General features: G+C 46.6%; 1 non-coding gene across 1 annotated transcript; it reads right to left on the bottom strand.

Moving 5' to 3' along the window:
• Positions 1 to 3,485: 3,485 nt before the first annotated feature.
• TRNAA-UGC (transfer RNA alanine (anticodon UGC)) lies at positions 3,486 to 3,558 on the bottom strand. The gene has a single exon. It is a non-coding gene; the product is annotated as a tRNA-Ala (tRNA).
• Between the last annotated feature and the right edge of the window lie 8,814 nt (positions 3,559 to 12,372).

The following is a 12,372-nucleotide window of genomic DNA, read 5'->3' as shown; positions in this document are numbered from 1 at the left end:
TCTTTTATAGTAGCACAAATTCCCGTCCCATAGCAAGTGTCCGCTGTGCATTTAATGAATGAACTGTTTAATCAGAGTTTGTTGCTCATCTTGTTTCTAGTCTGCCTTAGCTTACGTACTTGTGTGCCTAAGTGGGTGAGGACAAGTAAATCTTAAATAGTTTGCTTGACTAAAAAAATTATATATATACATATGTTTTTGGCTGCACTGCGCGGCACGCGGGATCATAGTTCCCCAACCATGGATTGAACCCGTGCCCCCTGCAGTGGAAGTGCAGAGTGTTAACCACTGGACTGCCAGGGACGTTCCTAAAGATATCTTCCTGATAGTCATTTGGCAACCTGAAAATTAGTGGGGGAAGTAATGACAGTTACCGAACAGACTGCCTTTGTTTGTCTTCTGTGGATCATTTATTTAACCTGTGAATTGAATGCTTTAAATTATTTTTCTTGGGATAATAGAAACTAAAAATAACGAAGACCACATTTAACATGGGTATATGCTAAACATCCTTTTTTGTTCCACGGGCTACAATTGCAACTCCAAAATTTATCTTCTTCCCCCACCCCACCCACCCCCAACACACACCACACACACACACACACATTGCCCTAGAGCCACCTTACCAGATTTTGTCTTTATTAGAGTCCCTTAAGACAGATGCTACCACATTTCCAAAGTCGTAATGAATCTTGTAAAGGAAAGCTATAGAAAATGATGATAAAGAGACCCATTCAGTTGGCATATGAGTCTCCCCTTTGACCTCTTCAAACAAACCAAGAAACCAAGGGTGAAAAATGCTCTAAGAAGGCAAAACTTGGATTATTCTCTCAACACCAGTAAGTCCATCACACCCAGTCATGTGGATCTGAGTACAAAGTCTGTTCTGCAAGTCAGCTGTTAGAGAAGAGTTATTTTAGAAAGATCATCCCAGGAAGCTTATTTATACTCTCTTTGAAGTAATGAGTCCATTGAACTCTTGAACTGGAGACTTGAAGTCCCTAATTTTTTCTGTCACTTGGAAAAGAATTGCTGTCAATAATTTTCTGTGTAATTTATTGGAGAGCAACAAAAGTGGCTGACAATATTATTAGCTGGACTTTTGGCCTGTTTTGGTAAACACCAGATAAAATGTTTTAAGGATGGAGCTTGAAAATGCAATTAGACGACATTAAAAGTAAATGTCTCGGGGAGAGTGGGGGGGACTCGAGGGTGGGGGAGTCAAGGAAGGGAGGGAATACGGGGATGTGTGTATAAAAACAGATGATTGAACTTGGTGTACCCCCCAAAAATAAAAAATAAAAACAAAAACAAAAACAAACAAAAAAAACAACAAAAAAAGTAAATGTCTCAATATCAAGTATGTTTCATATTTCCAAACGGACACGAAGGACTGTTAGAACGTTTTAGCCAACAATTCTGTGTTTCAGAAAATGAGGTTACAGATATGGCGTAGAATTTGGCATGGAAATTTCTCCACAAGCTGTTAAACCAAGAGCATTAAACCAAGAGACTTAAGACTCAGTTTTAGTTTTAGTTTTGCCTCTGTGACCCTGGCCAACTCACTTCAGCGTGAACTTGGATTTCCACAGCTAGCAAATAAAGGAGTTGGGCTTTTATTTTTTATTTTTTTATTAATTTATTTATTTTATTTTTGGCTGTGTTGGGCCTTCTTGTGATGAGCGGGCTTCTCACTGCTGTGGCTTCTCTTGTGGAGCGTGGGCTCTAGGCACGTGGGCTCCAGTAGTTGTGGCTCTCAGGCTCTAGAGCACGGGCTCAGTAGTCATGGTGCACAGGCCTAGTTGCTTCATGGCATATGGAATCTTCCAGGACCAGGGCTCAAACCCACGTCCACTGCATTGGCAGGCGGATTCTTAACCACTGCACCACCAGGGGAAGTCCAGGAGTTGGGCTGTTAGTCTCCTTACGTCTCTGATGCTCTGTGTTGGATATTCCATATCCAGATGAAGGAGGCCAAATGTTGTTTGTCATACCGACTACCATTTAAACAAATGACCCTCTTTCATCTTAATGGAGGAGGAGGTTATGCATGTGCCCTGCTGCCTTCCAGCCTGGGGGATGCAGAGGAATCCCAGTTAGCAGCCACCAGCTGACCGATGGACACAGCCTGTTCTGGGTCCAGGCTGGAAGGCTTTTGGAGACAGTTGGGTCTTGCACCCTGAGCCAAACTGGCGAAGTGGGAGAGCAGTCAGGTAACCCATCCTCAGGGACAATGGGGTGAGTGCACATGGTTCTGGGGCAAACTCCATTCAGGTTGTCTGTTCTGTGTGTTGAGCCCAGGGCCCTTCAACTGGCCTCGACCCACACCCACTGCCTCTTCCCTCTGCTTCCCTACATCTTCTTAGGGTCCTTATTTCCCTTCTCTCTGTGCAGCTGGCTCCTTGTTGGCTTGTTATAGAAGATAAGGTACCCGAGTCATTCACCACCACCCCAACCTTTCTGCAGTGTCTTCCTTATTGCCAGATTTTGTTTAAGGGTGGCCTTGGCCCCAGTGGCTAAGTGGAGGCCTCCAAAGCCTCAGACCCAAGGGGAAATTCTGACTGGTGACAGTCAATCACTGCTCCCATCTCCTACCCTCCTCACTGATGATTGGTTCAGGTGCAGGCAGGTACAGCAGCGCTGACCAATGGGAGTGGGCTGCCGAGAGACTTCCGGAAGAGCACATGTTGTCATGTCTGCATGCAATGCCCCGGATGCTGTGGCATCTTTTTTATTTGCTGTTGTTTTTGTTTTGTTTTTTGGCTGTGCCACGTGGCATGCAAGATCTTGGTTTCCCAACCAGCGATTGAACCTGTGCCCCCTGCACTGGAAGCAAGCAGTCTCAACGGCTGGACCGCCAAGGAATTCCCACTGTGGCATGTTTTGAAGATGAGAAAGATAAACTGATGGATGGAGAGAATCACCTGGGTCCCTGGTGAAATATTATTAGCTGGGTTGTTTAATCGACCTCGGAACCCCTCTACCTCTTGAATTCTTGCTATGTGCGGTAGCAAATATTTCCTTATGGTTTGAATCAGAAACCAAAAGCATCTCACTATAGCTCATGCTGGGCCACTGGAGCGGCAAGGAGGAAAGCCTGGGCTTTAGAGTCACATGGACTTGATTTCCAGTCTCACTTCCTCCATCTATAAATTGTTGCTGAGGGGCAGATTACCTCAAAACTTAGCGACTTAAAAACACCAAGCATGGATTATCTCTCAGTTTCTGTGCGTGGCAAATTTGCGAGTGGCTTGGATGGCCAGCTCTGGCATAGATTCCCTCCTCTCATTAGATTGCAAACAGGTGTTGACTGCGGCTGCTGGCATTTGAAGGCTTACCTGCGGCTGGAGGGACACCTCAGTACCTCTCACCTGGGGTACTCCTCAGGGCTGAGTGAGTGGCCTCGGTTGTGTGTGTGTGTGTGTGTGTGTGTGTGTGTGTGTGCGCGCGCGCGTATGCACACCACACTTTGTGGCAGGTGGAACTCCCCTGACCAGGGATTGAACCTACACCCCCTGCAGTGCAAGTGCAGAGTCTTAACCACTGGACCATCAGGGAATTCTGAGCAGCCTTGGTGTCGTTTTTAAAAATATTTATTTATTTATTTGTTTGGTTGTATTGGGTCTTAGTTGTGGCCGGCTGGCTCCTTAATTGTGGCATGTGGACTCCTTAGTTGTGGCATATGAACTCTTTAGTTGCGGCATGCCTGTGGGATCTAGTTTCCTGACCAGGAATCGAACCTGGGCCCCCTGCACTGGGAGCATGGAGTTTTAACCACTGTGCCACCAGGGAAGTCCCGCTTAGGTTGTAAATAAAGATTTTACTATTACTTAGGTACAGCAAGGCCAACAGATCAGGAGATGACTGCCAGTGAAAAAATAGCTTGTTATACTTACAGATCCCGGGAGGGGCACTTCTACCGCACGGGAAAGCACTGGGTCAGTCAGGAGGCAGAGGATGTAAGGGAAAAGAGTCTTTATTGTGGTTCCCACAGGAAGAAACAAGCAGGCAGGGTAAGCAGGCTTACCTGTGTCGTACTCTACATACCAGCCCTGATTCAGTGTGGAAGGACACTGCACAAGGGTGTGAACACCCAAGAGGTGAGGATCATAGGGGACCATCTTGGAGGCTGGTCACCACATGTTTCAGAAGTTACTTAACCCCCAGGTCTTGGTTTCTTCATCTGAAAATTATGGTAATAATGTTGTGTTAGTCACACTTCTTGGTTATAAGCAATAGAAAATGACTCTGGCAAAAGGAGAACTTACTGGATGAATTTGGGGCAACTCACATAATAGAAAGGAGGGCCACATACTGAGGCTTGTAAGATGCTCAGAAATCAAGGCAGGAGGCCTGGGAACAAGAAAGGTCATGCAAAGCCTCAGGATGGGTTTGGCTGGGAAACTGGTATTGACATCACCTCCACTGGACACTGGGCATTGTTGCCAGAGCTCAATTCTCAGCACCACTGCTGCGCTCTGAGTAACTCTCAACTGCTCTGTGCCCTGAAGGTTCCACAGCACAGGGACCCCCTGTCCGCTCTGCTTCTAAGAATTCAACAGATGTCCATGACAAAGACCAGCGTCCTGGGACTCTCATTAAACAAGAGTATAAGTCTTTGGAAAATTGAGAATGATCAGTATTGTTGGTTGTTTAACTGAAGGAGGAAAGTGGGCACCTTGGGGTGTCACAGAGCGGGTTTAGAGATCTCAAGTTGAGAGTGATCTCATCTTAGACCCTGAAGCATCCTCATAATATTTCCAGACACACCGATCATTTCTAATCACACCCACATCCCACTCTTGCTCTTAAATGCATATATACATTTTAGGGAATTCCCTGATGGTCCAGTGGTTAAACATGCATCCATTGCAAGGTTTCCATCCTTGGTCGGGGAACTGGGATCCTGCATGCAGTGCGGCATGGCCAAAAAAAAATTTTTTTTTAAATTGCCGAGCTTTATGTAAATCCTATCTCCACTTTGACCAGGTTGCAATCAGAGTTGGAGGCAAGAGAATGATCTGTAACTAATTAAGAAGAGTAAAGCAGGGCTTCCTAGGTGGCGCAGTGGTTAAGAATCCGCCTACCAATGCAGAGGTCACGGGTTCGATCCCAGCTCCGGGAAGATCCCACATGCCGCGGAGCAACTAAGACCGTGTGCCAAAAAAATAAATAAATAAAAAAAAAAAAAGAAGAGTAAAGTGAAGCGGGGAGGGATAGATTGGGAGATTGGGACTGACATATAACACTACCATATATAAAATAGATAATTAATAGGAACCTGCTGTACAGCACAGGGAACTATACTTGATACTCTATAGTGGCCTGTGTGGGAAAGGAATCTAAAAAAGAGCGGATATACGTATATGTATAATTGATTCACTTTGCTTTACATCTGAAACTAACACAACGTTGTAAATCAACTATACATCGATAAAAATTAAAAAAGAAAGAAAGAAAAGAAAAGTGAAGTTTTCCTGTCAAAATAGCAACTGTGGCCCCTTGGTACCCTGACATGAACCACGATTAACCTGGCTGTCAAGTGGTGGTGCTTCCTCTTTGTGTCTTTATTACCTTTACTTCTATCTCAGTTTGAGTTGTCAGGGCACGGCAGGGCACCTCTTCCCAGAGAGCCTGTGCTTGTTAGCTGTTGGCATGGGTCTTACTGTTCACACTCAATTATTTTGTTCAAAGTGTTTCCCTGCCTTGGGTTTGAACGCACTGAAGTTAACAGTATTTAACTTGTCGGTGACTCTCAAACTTCAGCGTACCTGAGAATCACCAACAGGGCTTGCTAAAACACAGATTGCTGGGCCCCACTCCCAGAGTCTCAGATTCAGTAGGTCTGGGGTGGGGCCTGAGAATGTGCATTTCTTATTTATTTATTTGGTTGTGCCAGGTCTTAGTTGTGGCATGTGGAATCTTCGTTGCTGTGTGTGGGCTCTTGGTTGTGGTGTGTGGGATCTAGTTCCCTGACCAGGGATGGAACCCGGGCCCCCTGCATTAGGAGCATGGAGTCTTAACCACTCGACCACCAGGGAAGTCCTGAGAATGTGCATTTCTAGTAAGATGCCAAGTGGGGCTGATGCTGTTGGTCTGGGACCACACTTTGAGAACCACTGGCTTGGGTGACTTAATGCTGGTGCTGGACTACTTTGTAAACTTCTTATACTCTCGCCAGTAATTGCCTTTCATAAAGAAAACCATGTCAACACTCGCAGAGCAAAATTCTGTGAGACTCAGAAGTAAATATTGAAACATGATTTCAGTTAGAAAGATGTTTGACTGCATGGAACAGAAACTTGACAACAGAAGCTTAACTCGATAGCAGTTTATTATTTTCTCACATTCTCCAGTAGACCAGAAGCTGTTCAAAGCTGGTGAGATGATTCCACACGACCAGGGGCTCAGGCTTTTGCTAACTTTCTTCTTTGCCATCCTTGGTAAATTGCTATTGACCACATGGTCACAAGATGGCTGCTGTACCTCCAAGTATTGCCTCTGTATTCTAGGCAGGAAGAAGATGAAAGATGAAGAGAACATGCACGTGGGAGCTTTTCTGGCAGTCCCCCTATAGACTTCTGTTCCCATCTCTTTGGCCTGAACTATATCTACGGCCACACTTAACTTCGAAGGAGTTTGAGAAATCAAATAGTTTTTAATTCAACACTTGTTGACCCAAATAAAAATGGAGTTCAGTTAATGAGGAAAAAAGGAAGAAAGGGTGGTAACTAGCAGTCTGTCTCAGCCTTCACCTGCTCACCTCCCAAAGGATCCCACACTGTGTCCTCAGGCCAAGTCCACGTCCTGAACTAAACCAACTACACAATAGCTGAAGGGCCAAAGGAAGCACATGGGGAGACTTTCCACACTAACATTTCTTGTTGCAGGCAAATGGATGTGATACGAAAAGGGTAAACTCTGGGTTAGAACGTGTTTCTTTTTATGGGACTTTGGTGACGTTTTATTTTGCTTACGTCTGTAACGATTTCCTAAGACAAGGCTAAACATGCTGTGTTTCCCAAGCTATTTGACAGCAGAAGCCTTAAAACAATTTTCCTGGAGGATCTCCCTGACCTAAGTTCCTGGGGAACTTTTGCCAGGAAACCCTGATCCATGCACCAGCAATTAGGAGTATATTTTCAGAGCCCCCATATGTAGAAAAAGTAAGTATGCTCTTCTCAAATCAATGGCATAGTTCAATTTTTTTTCTAAGGGGAAGGAAATGAAAATAGGAGCAGTTGGTGAGTCAGGACATGGGGTGTGGTGCTGGCCTGCTGTCTGGTAATCACGTGAACTTGACAAGGGCTTGCCGTCTCTGAAGTTCCCGCTCTTATTTGCAAAACAAGATCTGTAAGCCATCACCAGGCTGCATCCCAACAAACTAAAAATCTGCAACTTCACAGCCCTTAGAAACATCAGGAAGGGATGTCTGGGTAACTCTTTGCTGATGGGAGACAGAGGAAACACAGAAAATGGCTTAAGATGGAAAAGTCTTTTGGAAGGCAAGAATAGCTTTAAGAGGAAAAAATGAATATGAAGGAGGAAAAGGAATGAATGAAAATTCATCCTTAATGAAAATGAAGGAGGGAAATTGTGGGGTTCCTTTAGTTTCCTATGGCTGCCTGACAATGCCACACATTTGGTGGCTTAAAACAACAACTTGATTGTAACTTGTCTTACAGTCCTGGAGGTCAGGGCTTCCTAGGTGGCGCAGTGGTTAAGAATCCGCCTGCCAATGCAGAGGTCACGGGTTCGATCCCAGCTCCAGGAAGATCCCACATGCCGCGGCGCAACGAAGCCCGTGTGCCACACACACACAAAAAAAGATTAAATTCCACCAATGCAGTCCTGGAGGTCAGAGCTCCGACTTGGGTCTTACTGGGCTCAACCAAGGTGTCAGCAAGGCCACATTCCTTTCTGGAGGCCGTGGGAGAGAATCCACTTCCCTGCATTTTCCAGTTTCTAAAGGCTGCCCACATTCCTTGGCTCTTGGCCCCCTTCCTCCATCTTCAAAACCAGCAACACTGCATCTCAGTGACCACCCTCCCCTGTCACATCTGCCTCTCTGACCACAACTGGGAAAGAGTCTCCCCTTTTAAGGAGCCATGTGATTGGATTGGGCCCACCCAGATAACCCAGGATTACTGCCTCCCCTCCTCACCTCCCCCCCCCCCCCCCCCGCCACCTGCCCCAAGGTCCTTAACTTAACCACATATGCTGGGTCCCCTTTGCCACATAAGAAGCATTTACAAGTTCTGGGGATTGGGGTGTGGACATCTTTGGGAGTGGAGGGGGGCATTATTCTGCCTACCACATGGATGAAATCTATTGTTTAAAGAAGTGTAGGGGTTGAGAAACTAAAGGATGTTACAAAAAGTTGAAATTAGGCTTAATATTTTGTGGGATACAAAGAGGTAGGGAGAGTTGATATAAAAAAAAACCCAAGAAAGGAGATAATTACAACATGAACAAAAACAGAACAACACTTGTTAACTGTGTTAGATGCACTGAGCAGAGTGGAGGCTTAGCGTGGCCTTGCTTTTTTCTCTGTTATGTATTACCCTTTCTCAGAACAGAACTAAAGGGACTTCCCTGGTGGCGCAGTGGTTAAGAATCCGCAGCGAATGCAGGGGACATGGGTTCGATCCCTGGTCCTGGAAAATCCCAAGTGCTGCGGAGCAACTAAGCCTGTATGCCACAACTACTGAGCCTGCATTCTAGAGCCTGCGAGCCACAGCTGCTGAACTCATGTGCTGCAACTACTGAAGCCCATGAGCCTAGAGCCCATGCTCCACAACAAGAGAAGCCACCACAATGAGAAGCCAGTGCACCTCAATGAAGAGTAGCCCCCACTCGCCACAACTAGAGAAAAGCCCACTCACAGCAACGAAGACCCAACACAGCCAAACAACAACAACAAAAAAAGAATTAAACATCTAAAGCTCACACCATTTAAAAAGCAAGACTGTATTAGCATTAACTAAGTCCTTCAGGGCCTTGCTTGGCTTTCAGGGGTGGAAGGTGGTGGTGGGAGCCCCAAGGATGACTTAAAATCATCACAGAGCCTCAGACAGCATTTGGAAGAATTTACAGGAACTCGGTGATGTGACAGCAGCCTTGCCTTTGTTTAGTGGCTTTGGGCTGTGGAATGGAAAGTTACATGGTGTTTACATCCAAGGTGAGAGTGGGCTTGGGACCAAGGAAGACCGGCGTTATCAGTCCAAGGGTCAATAATGATGCTGAAAACTTGGCCTCTGGACACTGGTGCCAAATCAAATCTCGGAGGCTGTTTTGGGTGAAGGAGAAAAGAATAGGTTTTTGCTTTGCCAGGCAATGGAGGACACAGTGGGCTCCTGTGGGAGGATTTGATGAGTTTTATAGCAATCGTTCAAGGGTGAGGTTGCTGACAAGATTAGGGTGTGTGCAGGGCCTGTCTTGTTCCTCTAATCTGGTCGCAGGTAATCTTCTTGATGAGCTTCTCTGGTTTCTGGCTTCAGGTGGTTTCTTGACTTCTCCTCCTTTGATTTTGTTTGAATCTGCTCTTTGGAACTTGAGGAAGGCCATGGAGGCTGGATTCTGTTCCCTACAAACAAGCAAACAGGTAACAGAAAGGCTTCCATGCCCACGAGCCCCACAGGGTCCTGCTTGGTATCAATAAAGATGGGAAGAACCAAATTCCAGTAAACAGATCCAAATACATGTGTACACAGGGTCTTGCTGAGCCTTGGCACTGTTGGCATTTGGGACCAGATAAGTCTTTGTTGTTGGGGGGCTGTCCTGTGTGATGTAGGAAGATTAGCCATCTCTGCCTTCTACCCACCTGATTCTGGGAGCATCCTTCCTCAGGTTGTCAGAACCAAAAATGTCCCCAGGCATTGCCAAATGTCCCTTGGGGTGCAACATTGCCCTAGTTAAGAACCACAGGCATAGACGAGAAACAGGTGAGGAGAAGCGGTGAGCCAGTAGGTGAAACCCAAGAGCTTGCAGAGATTCTCAGGCTGCCAGGACCCTCAGCAAGGGAGTTTATCCTGGGACCTTTGGCTGGAGCTCATGGGCTGGCAAGGAGCCACCAGGAGCGTGGTTTGCATATTGGTCTCTAACTTGGCCTCCAGGTCAGGATTGCTCAGGATCATTTGTTCAGGGGTTGCACTCTGGCTATTGTCCATTTGTTTGGCAAGCACAGGCTTCAAAAGGCAATTCACCTGGGCAGGTGACAGGCTTGATTGCAGTAAAAGCAGCTTGGGATCTGTTATCTTATTTCACTTCATCTAGGTTAACTGCCAGCCCTTCTGGCCCCTGGTTTGTAGAGGAGGGAGAAAGGGAGAACCGTGGAGATTTAGGACACAAGCAGGGCCACCTCAAGCTGACACAGATGAGCATGTGAAGCCTGAAAGAGTACATCCTTGGTGGGTGAATTAGAAAAGTGTGTCCCTCTGGGCGGGTCAGGAGCAGGGCTGGGAGAGCAGATGGCATGTGATCTGTAGCGCCAGCCCCACTCAGCACTGGTGCCTGCACAGCAAGCAGCTGCCCAGCCCGGGGAGGCCAAGATCCGCCTCCCACTCTGCATCCCACATATCCCAGGAGATGTACGTTCACATGGGAAAACTTGGGACTCAGCTGTGACACTGGGGAGCCCCTAACTATGAGAGATCCTAAACTTTATACCAGCAGAATTAGAACTTCATACAACACATGGTTGGAAATAAAGGCAATGATTCTGTAGGAATCAGTGAAAAGTAATTTAGAAATATTGTATGGGGGGAAGGAGCAAGATGTGCAGCTAGAAGCGGCTGTACCTAGTTGCCTCTATGCATCTGGCTGGATGATCCTGTTCATTTACAACTTTAGGACCTAGGTGATGAGGGGGCTGCAGAGATGAACAAAAGAGGTATGCTTTTACGAGTGAGGGCAGACCTCTGAGGGTTCTCCTGAATTTCAAGCACCGATGGCCGAGGCTGCTAGTTTGGTAGATGCCATTCCCCAAAGGTATCCATGGGGATACCATGTGTGCATTTCTGTGAACTTCTTTTGATGACCCTGGAAGACCAGCAGTGCTAATCCTCTTCCAGGATGGGTGAGGTGTCATCCTGCCAAAGGGACAGAGAATACATTGGTTTTTTGTTTGTTTGTTTTTGGCTGTGTTGGGTCTTCATTGCTGCACGCAGTCTTTCTCTAGTTGCGGCAAGTGGGGGCTACTCTTCTTTGCGGTGCTCAGGCTTCTCCGTGTGGTGGCTTCTCTTGTTGTGGAGCACAGGTTCTAGGTGAATAGGCTTCAGTAGTTGTGGCACGTGGGTTCAGTAGTTGTAGCTTGTGGGCTCTAGACTGCAGGCTCAGTAGTTATGGCGCATGGGCTTAGTTGCTCTGCGGCATGTGGGATCTTCCTGGACCAGGGATTGAACCTGTGTCCCCTGCATTGGCAGGTGGATTCTTAACCACTGTGCCACCAGGGATGCTCCAGAGAAGACATTCTAAATCAAAAAAACTCTCAATAAGTGCAGAAGTTTCCCTGTGTTATAGTTGGAGACTCAGAAGCACAGTCAGGCAGCTACTGACATTTGCAAAGCCTAGGGTGAGAGAGGTTAAGTGTCCTTATAAGAAAAGCAGAGGAGAGACAGAGGGAGGAGAGTGGGAGGCCATGTGACCAGGGAGGCAGAAGTTGGAGTGATGCGGCCCCAAGCCAAGGAATGCTGGCAGCCAAGGGCGCTGGAGGAGCAAGAAAGGATTCTCTCCTGGAGCCTTTGGAGGCAGCACCGCTGTGCCAACACCTGAGTTCAGACTTCTGGCCCCCAGAACTGTGAGGGAATAATTTCTGTTGTTTTAAGTCACCACATTTGGGACTTCCCTGGTGGTGCAGTGGTTGGGAATCTGCCTGCCAATGCAGGGGACACAGGTTTGAGCCCTGGGAAGATCCCACATGACTCAGAGCAACTAATCCTGTGCACCACAACTACTAGCCCACGAGCCACAACTAATGAGCCTATGCACAACAACTACTGAAGCCCATGCTCCTAGAGCCCGTGCTCTACAATGAAGAGTAGCCCCCGCTCACTGCAACTAGAGAAAACCTGCACGCAGCCACGAACACCCAACACAGCCAATAAATAAAAACAAATACATAAATAAATTTATTTAAAAAAAAAAAAGTCACCACATGTGCAATAATTTGTTATGGCATCTCTAGGAAATTAGGGCCCCTTACAACAATTCCTAATAGTGTTGAGCATTTCCTAGGCCTGATGATGTGCCAGGCACTCTGTTAAGCCCACCCCTCCTCCTTTTTTTCTTTACCAGCATTATCTCAGTTAAGCCTCACCACAGCCTCGTAAGATACATGATTTTATTATCCCCATTTTACAGATGAGCAAAGTG

Source organism: Hippopotamus amphibius, chromosome 11, assembly GCF_030028045.1.
Source record: "Hippopotamus amphibius kiboko isolate mHipAmp2 chromosome 11, mHipAmp2.hap2, whole genome shotgun sequence".
In the NCBI taxonomy this organism is placed as follows: Eukaryota; Metazoa; Chordata; class Mammalia; order Artiodactyla; family Hippopotamidae; genus Hippopotamus; species Hippopotamus amphibius.
This window is presented reverse-complemented; position numbering and strand designations above follow the sequence as displayed.